Consider the following 16,000-nt stretch of genomic DNA (forward strand, 5'->3'; position numbering starts at 1 on the left):
AGTAAAGGGATAGGAAACGCAAGCGATTTCCGTTACGCGTGACTTAAAAGCAGGGGCGTAGCTAGCCAGAAGGTGATGGAGGGGCAGGCATACCCCACGAAACACTCAAAATCATTCATGATTGCAAAAAAAGCTAATGACCCAATGGTGGGCTAGCCAACATACGGTGTTGTATTATTACAGCTTAAAGAACTAGCTACGTAACTATTTCAGTACTGACTGCTTCCAATCGAGGTACACAGCTTCTAATAGTTCTTGCGCGACAACAAAAACAAGCGAAATCACGTGTATAAGATTTCGACCAATCAAATAGATTTATTTTTGAACTTCAAACTATAATTACCACTCGTGACTTCCGCTTTAAATTTGTCGACGCGCAAGAACTATTAGAACCTGTGTAGCAATTAGTCTCGCGTGCCAGACGGTTTGTGTGGGGGCGGTAAATAAACCGTCTGGTCACTGTTGCACACATTCCGGGACCACTGCCGGAATGTTGGCAGAGCCAATCAGATCGCTTCGCGGACTCTGTGACGAAACAAACACTAATAATTCAAATTCTTAGTGTAATAAAGAACAGAATCTCAGAAACAGATTACTTTTTCGAAAGTTTAACAACGCCATGGGTTTAGGATCTTTGTTTCCCTAGTACAGGGCTCTTAAAAGCATTGGTATAAGAACGATTATGGTTCACTATGGATTTGTGAAACGGTGGAATTGTAGAGGAAGGTGTTCAGCAATGTTTCGAATACGTCACCAGGACATTACAAGTACAATTATCATCTTAGTCTGCTCACAGAGGTGATTGGAACGATTATTACATCATCCTTGGCGGAAAACACGAGGGGTCACTAACTGCTTTGAAATCTCGTACACCTCCAGTAAAATCCTGCCTGAAATACGAAATCTTATGTTGTTATCGTGATTCTGATTCTATACTCGTTCTGGTACCGTAGCTTACACTCAACTGCTCCTGCACAAAAGTAAGAATGAAATCCGATGTTCCGCTCCGCTTCGGATTTGTATAATCAAGTTGTGGAAACCGCACAAAACCAGGAGTTGTGGGAAAGAAGCCAACAAACCAGGAGAGAATCCATGCAAAGTCCGACGGTCCGCTCTGTTTCGGATTTATATTAAGCGAGTTGTGGAAGCCAAACAAAACCAGGAGCTGTGGGAAAGAAGCCAAACAAAACCAGGGGAATCCATGCAAACGGGGAGTTGGAAAAGTCGGGTACGGTCGGACGCGGACACAGACATTTTCAAAAAGGACTTTTACATTTATATAACAGTTATTTTTCATACCTAACGCTGTTTTTACAGCAGTCTTCGCCTCCAGACCCAGGCGTCGATCTTTTCATAGCGCTTATCCATTTATAAGCGCACGTGCGAAGGATAGACTAGCACTGTAAAGACCATGACAGTGTTGTATACGTGCTCTAGAAATCTAATTCAGAGTCACAGAGATTAATCTAGCATGTCCCAACTTAATCTCGTAGGCCAGGTCCTTGAAATCCTCAACACTCGGTATAAGCGCCTGCGCCTTATACTAAAAGGCGTAAGATTGTGGATTTGGCCTGCTAAGCTAAGTTGTATGGGGGATACAAGCTAATCTCTACAACTATATAACTCTGTATTAGACTTTAGAACATGTATACAACACCATTATGGTCTTTGGCATGCTGTGGAGTGCTGGTCTAGTTCTTCGCACGTGCGCTTATAAATGGATAAGCGCTATGAAAGGATCGACGCCTGGGTCTCGAAGCGAAGACTGCTGTAAAAACAGCATTAGGTATGAAAAATAACTGTTACATAAATGTAAAAGTGCTTTTTGAAAATGTCCGCGTCCGTCTCCTACCGTATCCGCCTTTTCCAATTACCCCATGCAAACTGCTCCTGCACAAAAGTAAGAATGAAATCCGATGTTCTGCTCCGCTTCGGATTTACTTAGCAAACTGCAAACTTAGCAACATAAACTTAGCAAAACTTCATAAGGCCACTCCAAATAAATTTTCTGTTTCCCGACCTGGGCTCAAGCATATTTGCATGCGGGCGGGCGGTTCATTTCCATTATTCATTATAAGATTGGCAGCTTTTCAAACCATTATTTATCTGGCACAACCATAAAAAAAGCTGCATAACTGCATGCTTATAACTTCACCTTAAGCTTGTTCCTTCCTTTTTAAGTTGCAAAATAACACAAACGTGAAGTTTGTGCCGACTTGATAGCACTGCTGACACGGTTCAAGTGAGCCTCTCAGTATGCAACAATAACCGGAAAATAATGGAAGAATACGGAATAATGGAATATTTAGAGCTGACAGTAACTAGATGCGGGCGGTGGACGGGAAACAGAGAATTTATTTAGAGTGGCCTAAACTTAGCAACACACCAACTACAAAAGCAACTTAAGCATACTCTGAGATGCTCCTGATTTTGTGGTTTCACACCAGATAGAGCTTTGACAGTTGCTCCAGGTTTTGAGGGGTTTCGCACGGGATTTCCCCTGAATGATTGGCCTTTTTCCTGGTTTATAGGGCTTCAGCTGCGAGTTGCTCCTGGTTTTGTAAGGTTTCATTTAATAGTTATGCCAAGGCTTTACTCCTGGTTTATATGGCTTCGCAATTCCTCTCAATTTCGTGAGGCTTTGCTTTTACATGCCTGCTGAACTTCTGTTTCCTTCTCCCACTATTTTTTTGGTGATAACTTATCACTCTACACCAACCTGTAATTTAAAATCAGATTTTGCAGCCCTCGTTCGATTTTGCGAAATCTTTTGAAACCCGTGAAATCTTGAGAAATTTGTTCAAGATTTTGAAATCCGTATTGTTGTTGAAACCATCATGATAAATGAGACAGTTTTTCGTGAGTTGGTGACCCCTCGGCAAAACAATACCGTGATGTAATCTAATTGCATTCCAGTGAGTTCACGGAAAGTGTGCAACAGTGACCAGACGGTTTATTTACCACCCCCACACAAACCGTCTGGCACGCGAGACTATGTACACTGAGCAATATTCGTCGAGCATCATCGCACGTGCCACAACTGTACTCCAACAAATTCATCCACAATCCGGTAGAGCTAATACTTTAGTGCAAATACAGGTTACTTTACGTTAGCCACAGCCTGTGCTGCAGTCCTAGCACACTGCTGACAGGATGACGTATTCAATCACTTCACTCGGCGAAATTGAAATGCCATGTATTGCACGAAATCCCACCTGTCTTGCTAGCAGAACTTGTAAGCTTGACTGATCCACCTGACTGACTGACTGACAAAGTAAAAACAGACTGCACTGCCGTACGTACAAAGGTCCAGTGTGATCGACTCGATAAAATAAACTTGGTACATTTATTTAGCTAACACTTTATCACCTCGTAGGCAGTATAGGTTCGTAGCGTCATCTGGTCTCCTTTGTCACTTGTGACTCCTGCCGCGGAGAAGCGGGTCACTCTTTTTAGATTCAAAAATGTTCTATCACGCGAGTAATCTAGGCTAAATATAGAAGTATGTCTCTAATGTTTTCGTTCGATGGATTCACGAACGAGTTGAATGTTGTGCGTGCGCATTCACTAGCAACCCATGGTGATACCGCGTAGTAGTGTACATAATTTACAGTCATGATCATTTGCAATTGCGTTTCAGTTTAATACTGGTAAACTTGTGACGAAGGTTTTAAAAAATCATTTAGTGATGGGGGGCAAATGCCCCCCCCTTAGCTACGCCTCTGCTTGAAAGGACAAGACAGTTTTGTGCTCAAGCATGGGAATTATATATATATATATTTATGATTGTAAAACTCACAAATTTGAGTATAAAGACAATGTCTTTAGATTATTAATTACTGTTTTTCATTGAATGTGTCAGTGTTGATTGAAGAATACTATCAAAATCATTTAGGGAAAAAATATCATTGATTGGTAGTTGATTCCATAGGGTAATTGATCTTGGGTAAAAACTAAATTTGTATGCATCAACAGTAGCAGATGGTTTGATGAATTTATCCTGGTTTTCTTAGTGTTCTAAGCAGCGTAAATAGTAATCCAACAGACTACAGCAAGTATTTAGGCCTATGTGAGAGATTTTGGCGAGAGAATTCAGACATTAGATTTTGTAACAAAGCGTATCGCATTAACCGTGATTGTTACACGCTGTCATACTTTCGCTCATAGTACCTTTATGCCTCGTCGATACCGCTTCTTTTATATCCGGTTCCACTTTCGAATCTTGTGGTAAGCTAGGCGTGTCATCAACACAGTCTTTTACCATTGCATTGTACTGCAAGGTGGTTTAAACTTTTGGTAAAAAATGGATCCCATTTTTTTTTTTTACAAATTAATGACATAAGATAAAACAGTACATAATAAACAAAAACAAATTATCTTACATATGGGCCTCAGCAACCTGCACAGCAATCGGTGCCTCAGCAATGGGACAGCGCAAACTGGACCTGGCACTGCGAATGCACATAATTGCAGACCTCAACAAAGAGAAGCTCAATTTACATCTCAGCCATCCCATCACTATTCCATAGGAAAGACTGTGCTTTGCACTCAAAAGGTTGGCCAATTTCTCTTATAAAACTGAGTAGCAGCATCACCCATTCCACCAGTAGTAGTAAAAATTAAGGGAGTAAATGAGGCATTCTCTACTTCATGAACCTGTTGTTGGTATTCACGTCTCTTTTCCTTGTCATGACGTCGGTATGCAGAGTGTAGGGGTTGATTTGAGGGTGCACTAGGGTTAAAAATTCTGACATCAAAGTATGACCTCTCAAATCGTCCTCCCCAAAAACCATTAGCTGCGATGTCAAGCCTTGCGTTATCATCACGATTAGCTGTTTTGTATTGAATGGTCTCACCAGAAAGAGGCTGAAGGTGGGGTTCAGTGACAACATTGTTACAGACCTCGGAAAGTAAATTGGCAGTTAGATCACGCACTTCAACATCGACGTCATTATTAGACAGATCAACTGGTTGTTCACTCGACGGCTCTTCTTACGCCGTCTGGGCATTCCAATAAGTGCACATCAAAGGATCAGAACTCAAGAAGCAGAGCGAGCGGTAACAAATGGTAAACTCAACCTACTTAGCGCCGTGCCCAGCGCCAGGAAGTTAATACCAGGACCGAAGATCACTCGAAGAATCAAGAGGAGTTTCTTGGAGCTACAAAAACGATCAAACACGCCTACTGGGTAAAAAATGGAAGATACTTAGTCGTTTCTTCAAGCAACAGTTCCTGTTTTGCTCCGATATTTCCTCTGGTTCCCTCTGTTAAATGGTAAGGAATAAGTTTATCACAGTTAAAAGGATAGAATATATTTACGAAGAAAGTTAAGTGGTTTAAAGTAATTTTTGGGCAGTTTTTTCACTTTCAATCTCCTTTAATTTTGCGTATAACTTCCTTGAGGGTTGGTACCATCCTAGTTCCCTCGATTGCTTACTTGAGTTCACTGTAGCGAAGTTTCACAGTCGTTGGTTACAAAATTCTGTCGTTACAACAATTTGTTTCTCTTTGATACAAGCGCAGCAAGCGTAACGAGTATGTTCGTGACGTACTACACGGAATTCCAATAGAAATGTACGCATTTTGTGACGTCACGTTATTGCGTTTCCTATCCCTTTTAAATGGAGGTTAATAGCTTAACTGTGGTTAGCACAAAAAGAATCACGCATGCCTCCAGCCAGTTACGCACGTGATGCAGAAGGCGCCATTTGTTGGCTCGTGTGATCGAACTTCAACTCGTCGTGCGTAAAAGTGCGAGACGGAGAGCAATGATATTTCATCTCTACCTCAAACGGAGTGATATCGTGATGAATAATAGGGTATCAACTTCTACTTTTACCCCGCGAACCACAGTGATAACCGTCAGAATGTGACCAGGAAGATTCTCAAGAAAGTTTCCGGCACTAGTTTGATCAATAGTGCTCTAGCCGCGGTGGCACACACAGATCACAACTGATTGTATCGGTAGATGCTCCAGTATCGTCTCGCCGAGTGAGTTATCACCTACCACCGGAAGTCCCCACTAACCAGTCATCGATTTTATACTCATTCTCCTCCCTTCACACAGGAAGGGAGTGAAATATAGTACATCCTGGAGGTAGGCGCAGAGGGTACCTGGCCTTTTTAGGGTAAGGTTGCTGGAATTTTCTTTTGAAAGGAATTTATGGATTGGTTGACCGCAAATTAAGCTGGTTGGATCCCACATTTTAAAGTATAGCCCCTAGGAGGGAGGGAAAAGGGGAATGATAGCTAGGCCTGGTTCAGTTGGGGACAGGCGGATTGGCAGCTACATCAGTAGCACTCAAACATCAGCTACGTCAGTAGCAGTCACATCAGCTACTTTGGTAGCACTCACATCAGCTACGTCGGTAGCACTCACATCAGCTACGTCGGTAGCACTCACATCAGCTACGTCGGTAGCACTCACATCAGCTACGTCGGTAGCACTCACATCAGCTACGTCGGTAGCACTCAAACATCAGCTACGTCGGTAGCACTCAAACACCAGCTACGTCGGTAGCACTCAAACATCAGTAGCACTCACATCAGCTACGTCGGTAGCACTCACATCAGCTACATCAGTAGCACTCAAACATCAGCTACGTCGGTAGCACTCAAACATCAGCTACGTCGGTAGCACTCACATCAGCTACGTTGGTAGCACTCAAACATCAGCTACTTTAGTAGCACTCACATCAGCTACATCAGTAGCACTCAAACATCAGCTACGTCGGTAGCACTCACATCAGCTACGTTGGTAGCACTCAAACATCAGCTACTTCAGTAGTACTCACATCAGCTACATCGGTAACACTCAAACATCAGCTACGTCGGTAGCACTCAAACATCAGCTACGTCGGTAGCACTCAAACATCAGCTACGTCAGTAGCACTCAAACATCAGCTACGTCGGTAGCACTCAAACACCAGCTACGTCGGTAGCACTCAAACATCAGCTACTTCAGTAGCACTCAAACATCAGCTACGTTGGCAGCACTCAAACACCAGCTACGTCGGTAGCACTCAAACACCAGCTACGTTGGTAGCACTCAAACATCAGCTACATTAATTGGTAGTAGCACTCAAACATCAGCTACACTAATTGGTAGTAGCACTCAACATCAGCTACACTAATTGGTAGTAGCACTCAAACATCAACTACAACGGTAGTAGCACTCAAACATCAGCTACGTTGGCAGCACTCACACACGAGCTACATCGGTAGGACTTACACATGAGCTATGTCAATAGTACTCGAACATGAGCTACATCAGTAGTACTCAAACCGGAGCTACATCAGTAGCACTCAATATCTCATTAACACCTAGACTTGAGCTGTCAGTAGCATTCAATTTGTTATTAACACCCAGACACCATCTGTCAGTAGCACTCAGATGTGAACTATGTCGGTAGCGCTCAAATGAGGTAAGTTGGTACTCAAACATCAGCTACATCTCACAATGTGAGCCATGTTGGTAGCACTCACACATGAGTTACAACGGTAGCACTCAAACATGAGCTACATTGGTAGCACTCAGTCAAACACTAGCTATGTTGCAAACATGAGCTATGTCAGTAGCAGTCAAACATGAGCTACATCGGTAGTACCCAAACCTGAGTTACATCAACAGCACTCAATATGTCAGTAACACCCAGACATGAACTACATCACTAGTAGCCAGACACGTATAGCACTCAGAGATGAGCTATGTTGGTAGCACTCTAATGAGGTAAGTTGGTACTCAAACATGAGCTACATCTCACAGTATGAGCTATGTCAGTAGCACTTAAACATGTGCTATGTCAGTAGCACTTAAACATGTGCTATGTCAGTAGCACTCAAACTGAACTACTATACATCAGTAGCACTCAGACATAAGCTACATTGGTAATACCCAGACAGGAGCTACGTCGGTAGCACCCATACATGAGCTACATCGGTAGCACTCAAATGTGGTAAGTTAAAAGCATTTACACATGAGCTATGTCGGTAGCACTCAAACATGAGTCACAACTGTAGAAAAATACATTGGTTGCAGTCACATATGAACTACATTGGTAGCACTCAACATGAGGTACGTCGGTAATAACCTGAGTGACATCGGTAGCACTCAATATGTCAGTAACACCCAGACATGAGCTGTCAGTAGCACCCAGACATGAGCTACATCAGTAGCTGTAGCCAGACATGAGCTATGTTGGTAGCACTCAAGTTGGTACTCAAACAGGAGCTACATCTCACAACATGAGCCACGTCGGTAGCACTCACACAGCATAAGCTACGCCGGTAGCACTCAAACATGAGCTACATTGGTAGCACTCACACATAAGCTATGTCAGCAGCACCGAAACATGAGTTAAGACGGTATAGCACTCAAATGAGCTATGTCAGCAGTTCTCAAACATGATCATGAGCTACATTGGTAGTACCCAAATCTGAGTTACATCGGTAGCACTCAACACCCAAAATGAGCTGTCAGTCGCACTCAGACATGAGCTACATCACTAGTAGCCAGACATGAGCAGCTATAACACCCAGAAATGAGCTATGTTGCTTGCACCCAAATGAGGTAAGTTGGTACTCAAACATGAGTCTACATCTCACAATACGAGCTATGTCGGTAGCACGTAAACACGAACTACTATACGTCGGTAGCACTCAGGCATGAGCTACATTGGTAGTGCCCAGACATGAGCTACATCGGTAGCACCCATACACGAGCTACATCGGTAGCACCCATAATTAATGTGGTAAATTAAAAGCTTTCACACATGAGCTATGTCGGTACCACTCAAACATGAGTTACAACAGTAGAACTCCACCTTAAACATATTGGTAGCACTCAAGCATGAACTACATCAGTAGCACTCAAAACATGAGCTACATTGCAAACAGTCAAGAGTGAGTAGCACTCAATTATGAGCTACATCAGTAGCACTCAAAAGAGGTACGCTGGTAGCATTCAAACACGAGCTATGTCAGTAGCAAGCAAACATGAGCTACAAACATCAGTAGCACTCAGTATCAGACATGAGCTATCTTGGTAGCACATAAACACGAGCAGTCAGTAGTACTCAAACATTAGCTATATCAATAGCACTCAGACAGGAGCTATGTCAGTAGCACTCAAAAGAGGTAATTATACAAGTCGGTAACACGGGCTAATAAACTCAGACATGAGCTATGTTGGTAGCACTCAAACACAAACATGAGCTACATCAGCAGTACTCAAACATGAGCTACATCAGTAGCATGCAAACATGAGCTACGAACATCAGTAGCACTCAATTTCAGACATGAGCTATGTTTGGTAGCACGCAAACATGAGCTATATCAGTAGCACTCATACACGAGCTACTTGGTACATAGCACTCAAAAGAGGTAAGCTGGTAACACGAGCTACATCAGTAGCACTCAGACATGAGTTGTGTTGGTAGCACTCAAACATGATCTACGTCCATGTAACACTCAAACATGGGCTATGTCAGTAACACTCAAACATGAGCTATATCATTAGCATTAGGCGGACATGATCATGAGCCATGTTGGTAGTACTCAAACATGCTTACATGAGCTACATCGCTGATGCTCAAACAGAAACTACATTGGTAACACTCAGACATGAGCTATATTGATAGTACCCAGACAGGAGCTCCCAGACATGAGCTATGTAAGTCTGTAGCACTCAAATGAGGTAAGCTGGTAGCACTCAAACACAAGCTGCACCAGACATGAACTACATTAGTTGCAGCCATACATGAGCTATGTCAGTAGCACTCAGATGAGGTAAGTTGGCAGCTCTCAAACATGAGTGATGTCAGTAGCAAGCACACATGAGCTACGCCAGTAACACTCAAACGTGAGCTATGTCGATAGCACTCAACCATGAGCTACATCAGTAAACGTGGGCTACATCCATAGTACTCAAACATGGGCTACATTGGTAGCTCTCAAACAGGAATGATGCAACATCAATTCTAGTAAAATTAATGTGATAACTATGTTGGTATCACAGTACAATCATGCATACATCAGCTACCTGACTATCAATCACAGTGAACACGACCTCTTGTCATCACACATTTACACGACAGCTATACTGCATGCATCAGCTGTAGTTGCTACGTCAACAACACTGTACAGTCATTATATTGCTAGCTTCTGACTACATCAGTGGTAAAAAAAAATAAAAAAATAAAATAAAATGAAAAATGGGACAGCCATAGTACTGCTATACATTATTACCATGCACTGTAGCAACAGCCACACATCAACTATATTGTTACATAGGAACATGTCACAGCCGAGGTGGTAGAAACTTCAGCAGGGCAGCTACATATCAGCTATATCATCACCTGACTGCATCATGATCAGGACAGCTACACCAGTAGCACTGTACAGTCTATACTGTTAGCATCAGACCATATCAATTACAATGGAGGTAGCAGAAATATCACCAGTGTAGCCACACACGCTCACTTCATCAATTTGCAGCTTCAGTGGACACGACAGCTACATCAGTAGCACTGTGCAGTCACATATATCAGGTATATGGTTACATCTGACTGCATCAATTGTAATAGATGTGACATCTGGCTTTGTCATGATCCTACATCCACACATCAGATAGATTGCTATGAATAATGTACAGCAGAAGTGTCAGGAATTTCAACTGCATACTGAAAACACCTGACGCATTAGTTGCAGACGTAACAACCATGCCAGGATAGATAATCCTGACCACATCACGATTGCGGCTACACATTAGTTGCGTTATTTGTACCTGCACCATCGACAGATTTTACAGATAGTAACAGCACAGGGCAGCTATGAGCTTTCTCACCTGACTGCATCACTATCACTCAGTATCAGTCACAGTGGGTGAGACAACTATGTCAGTAATGCAGTACAGTAGCCATAGCAATCGCATGAGGTTGGGCTTCGGTCTCTGCAAAATCTTACATACTTAGCATGTCCAACCATGTGCTCAAAGACTCCTCTTCACCCACACTGATCATAAAGGCCTAGTTCCTGCATCAGCTATAACGATAGCACCTGACAGTGTCATTTGCAGTATATTTGACAGTTATACAGTGGTATAGCACAGTTCACTACAGATATGTATCAGCTATACATGACAACATTGATGGCAGTAAACAAAATGGCTACTCAGTTGCCTATACAGTAGCATATCAGTTACTGCACTTAACTGAACGACAGGACAGCTACATTTGTAGCATGGTACAGTGACACATCAGCTAGTCACTACCACTAAATGGCAGGACTTGCAGCAGCTGTGGCCACAGTTTAAGCACGCTTCAGCTACACCGAGAGCATATGACTATACCTGCTAAGTGACCAGCACAGTGTAGTCAGTCATCAACTTGAGCGTTAGCACCAGACTATATTATTTGCTGTAGCTAGATGTGGCAGCGATGTTCAGTAGCACATGTACAGTACACACATATCAGCTAAATCAATAACCAATAATCAAGATGACCAGCTGCGACTAGTACAGCTCACTTGCTGGGAACACCTTGACTAGAACTCCTAGCAATCAAAAAAAAGAAAAACAAACAAAAACAGACTAGAATATTCTATATCCAGCTAGTCAGGATGTGACAGATAAGCAGCACACTATAACAGCTATGGTGACCACCGAACAAAGCAACCAACTGAGTCTAGATCTAGTAGCACTACTTCAGGCAACAAGACAAAGTTGTACTAAGGTATTTGATCATTACCACATGCCAGCGGTATCATGCACCAGTTTATTGAAATCACACCAGGCATGGTTAACACACATACTTACACTTTAAATAGAGATGTGAGATTGCCCTAAGCAGTATCAGATTAGGGACACATAGACACATCAGACTGGGCTGTGCCTCAATTCTCCGGATACGGGGAACACGTCAATTATGATTGTGTCAAAAGTGCACAAATAGGTGAGCCAATATTACTCACTATGACTGCACTGCGAGCTGGGGACAGAGCGCAACTGCACATCAGCTAGGTCATCACATGACTACAGTGCTAAAATCCAACAGGCCATGCAGCCACTAAAACGCACTTGCATACACACGTATATCATAGATTAATAACAAGCTATAGCTACGGCTACTGATACTGCCAACTTTGCACCACGCTGGTGACACACCTATAGCAAGCAGTCTTAGCATAAGTCATAACTATGACCATTAAACTTCAATCAAACAAAGGCTGTAGTGTCACGCAGCTAAGTATCGATGAAGCTGGGGTAGTCCGCGTACAGCGGATTGCTCACCAGACCAGGGCATGGCACTGATACAACATCACTCACTTAACGTTTTGAAATATATTCCTTTCTATACCGGCCAGTATCAACAACCAATAGCAATTTGCAGCTCCTAAACTGCGCTGCTGGCACGGTTTACAGAGGTGGCCAGGTAACCATGAATAGGCAGACACATGTGCTAACCCTATGGCGCTAACGCTTAACAGTGCCTATCAAAGGCGACAAGACCTCATCTGGGCGATAGGAAAACCAAGCTCAAACAAGATGATCATTTTTGACAAGGTTTAAACTACTCCAACTAGCCACTTAGAACCCCCTGCTACCCCATTATGGGCTTTCTTTGGGCTATGGAACTCTCGTCCAGATAGGCTCGAGTTAGCTGCAGGGGCCAAAAATCCTACATCGAGCCATACAGATTACAACAAAGGCTCGAAAACGCAATAGCAGCTACGTGCTTGTCACCGACCTGCGTTGAGAGGGGATCACGTGCACCTGATCACGTGATTAAACAACCTGACCACCTGCCAAAAAATATAGTTAATAGTGATACTACCAGCATCTACTAAATGTAATTCGATGAATACTTAATACCACCAACAACCACAACTATAAGTGATTCGATAAATATGTGCTAAGTACTCTATTATCTATGGTTATACTAACATGCGTATTGTGTCATATTTACACAAAACGAGTGTTATATTTACACAAATTAAAGCGCGGGTGACAATTGTGTGACCAGACAGTTGAAAGATACCAGTCTGCCAGTGGGCTGTTTCACCTGAAAAGGGCTGGGCTGAATAGGGCTGTTTCACCTGAATAGGGCTGTTTAGGGCTGTTTCACCTGTTTAGGGCTGTTTCACCTGTTTAGGGCTGTTTCACCTGTTTAGGGCTGAATAGGGCTGTTTCACCTGAATAGGGCTGTTTCACCTGAAAAGCAAAAGGGTGAGTTGTATAGAATTCATTGTGAGCGCAGTTCTCGGGGCGTGCTGTGGGCCCGGTTGTAGGTGCCATGAGTTTACACGCTGATACTTCCGTCACACTACTGTCTATGCGAGTCTAATAGTGGCCACTTAGATACCTAAAAGTAGCTTTATGTTGTTTAGGAATTATTAAAAGTATATCCGTGATGTTCATTAAATAGAATTTGTATATCAAACGCATTTAATACTAGCAACTTATTGTGTATGGAAGAATTCATGGTACGTAACAAATTAGTATCTACTGAAACACACCATCCATGATTCATTGGTACTTTGCATTGTATCATGTTGATGTGTCCAACTCAAAGGTAGCTACAGGGAAATTTCACATGAAATTTGTAGTAGCTATTTGTCCATGCATGTGTGCTATCATAGATAATGTATGCATTCCTAATGGATTGGAAACGCACGTTAAATTGTTTTCCTATGAATATCCTAGTTTCAGTGTGCCAATTACATTAGGAAATGTACAGAGTGGTTGTTTGGCTTTCTCTCAAGACCAGTTTGAAGGCATGGATATTCCTTTTACATTGTTTTTTGTGTTGTGTTGTGTACTAAACAAGAACACAGCATGTTTGTGGACATTGGGAGAAATATTGTTTGCGACAAGTGACAATGGCAGGTACTCACCAGCTAATAATTCAGCAACAGTACTATTAGCCATCTTCTTGTACATGTTGCTGCATTTACACAACCAAAGAAATGTGTGATATATTGAAATAGATTTTATGCTACAGTACTGCTCAGCTTGAGCTAAACAATTGACAAAGTAGTGCCTGTATTCTGAAGTTTTATCGAAACAGTGGAAATGTACAGTGAAGCAGTGAACATCTAGCTAGCCTACTACACTCTACCTGCTACAAGTGGTGTAAACAGCAGCAAAGATACAACGCTGCACTTTCTGTTTCTTTTTCTTCAGGAATTTGTACAACCGTTTTAAAACACCATATTTCACCTTTGAACCTGAATTTTCTTACACTGTTGTTTACTACTCTCCAGCATCCCTACCCAGTCCAGCCTCGGTTTCCTTTCAGCAATGATACCAACATGTCACCAGAGCATAACTGCACAGAGTTTACCAGATATATAGTACATTGTAGGAAAATTCTTGCTAAAGACAAGCAAAATTAATTACATAACAATTTTGTGAATTTGGTGAATGCTCTATTAGAGTGAGTACATTTCAGTACTGTAATACAAAACACTGGTTAGCAGAAATAATTAGCACAGTGACATATACACCGTAAACTTACTTTCATAACAAATCACGTTTAGAAGTCAGAAGTGCCATGCCTGTCACCAGTAACGGTGTGAATGTAGTTACTATATTGCCTTGAACAGTGGCCTGGTCTCAAATAATGGCCTGGGTATAAAGTTGCTTACATGTTTATTTCACTGAAGTAGCTTTTCACCCAGGCCACTAGGTCTGGGTGAAAGTTGCTCAAAAGAAATAAACGTCCAGGTCACTATCTGAGATAATACTGTAACAGTTGCACAATCACTACTCTAATAAAGCAGTCTCCCATTTTTGTTACACCACACTGACATTCAACATTATTAGCTGTTGTGTATGAGTTATTTAATTAATGAATTATGAATCTTGATTAAAATAATGGTGGCAACATAGGCTTGTCTAAATGACATGTAATTACCATATGAATATAATTTGCAATTGTATGGACTACATTAGTTAGATAGGCCACTACTTGACCAATAAAGATACATCAACTGACTTATCAGTAGTACCATTACATGATTTATGTCAGAACCATTTTAAAACTGTCAAATAGAGCAGCCGTGCAAGCATTATATAATTCGTAATGATTATTGTTTACTCAAGCTAAGTGTTCTGGAAAAGGCCAACAGACCAGGTAACAGAAGCAATCTTCTAATAATTGTGAATACAAAATCGGATTCACTCTTAATTGACAAAGGAGGCCAAGTAGAAAATCCAACGAGTTATTAAAAAATTCTCTGACAAAGACACCAAGTAGTACGATACCGTGAAGTCTCCTAAAAGACACAAATGACTAGAATACAAAATGGAATCCATTCTTACTTGCACATTAAAGGACAATAGTGATCTTCAATCCAGCAATGACTTTATCAAAGCCAATGACACTACGTAGGATGATACTGTGAAGTCTCCTACTAATCATAATTAAATTAAAATACAAATGGTAATAAATTAAAATACAAACGGTAATTCATAATTAAATTAAAATACAAATGGTAATAAATTAAAATACAAATGGTAATTCATCCTTACATGTACATTAAAGAGGCCCAAGTAGCATGTATGATCTCCAATCCATCAATAAGTTTTTTTTATTTTATAAATACACTGCCGTCTCCAACTTCAACAGTTACCTCGCCCTTGTAACAATCACTAATAAAATAGAACACAAAAATGCTGCTAACACATACTTCATACTGCCAAGGAGACTCAAGATGCTCTCCAAACCAAAAATACTGCTCTGCAAAAATCACAAATAGAATAGAGTACACTTCACTCTTACTTCATGCTGCCAAGGCAAAGCAGTGTACGTGTCCACACAGTTAGCTAACAAGTCCCTATAACAAACATATAAAACACACTTAACTTTTACTTCATGCTACAGAGGAGACTCAAGATGTGCAATACTTTAACTCTCCAAATTCAAAAATTACACCCCTGTAAAAATTACCAATAAAATAAAATATAGAATACATTTTACTCTCACTTCTTACTGCCAAGGT

The 16,000-nt window shown here is 41.6% G+C and overlaps 2 long non-coding RNA genes across 2 annotated transcripts; both read right to left on the reverse strand.

Moving 5' to 3' along the window:
• Positions 1 to 5,616: 5,616 nt before the first annotated feature.
• On the reverse strand, positions 5,617 to 6,064 carry LOC136254243 (uncharacterized). Its single transcript, XR_010700386.1, has 2 exons — positions 5,841 to 6,064; positions 5,617 to 5,787 (listed from the first exon to the last, which is right to left on the reverse strand). It is a non-coding gene; the product is annotated as an uncharacterized lncRNA (long non-coding RNA).
• An 8,828-nt stretch (positions 6,065 to 14,892) lies between these two features.
• On the reverse strand, positions 14,893 to 15,816 carry LOC136252439 (uncharacterized). Its single transcript, XR_010699560.1, has 4 exons — positions 15,689 to 15,816; positions 15,531 to 15,637; positions 15,321 to 15,412; positions 14,893 to 15,274 (listed from the first exon to the last, which is right to left on the reverse strand). It is a non-coding gene; the product is annotated as an uncharacterized lncRNA (long non-coding RNA).
• Positions 15,817 to 16,000: the final 184 nt, after the last annotated feature.

The sequence above is a fragment of the Dysidea avara genome, chromosome 4 (genome assembly GCF_963678975.1).
Source record: "Dysidea avara chromosome 4, odDysAvar1.4, whole genome shotgun sequence".
NCBI classification, from domain to species: Eukaryota; Metazoa; Porifera; class Demospongiae; order Dictyoceratida; family Dysideidae; genus Dysidea; species Dysidea avara.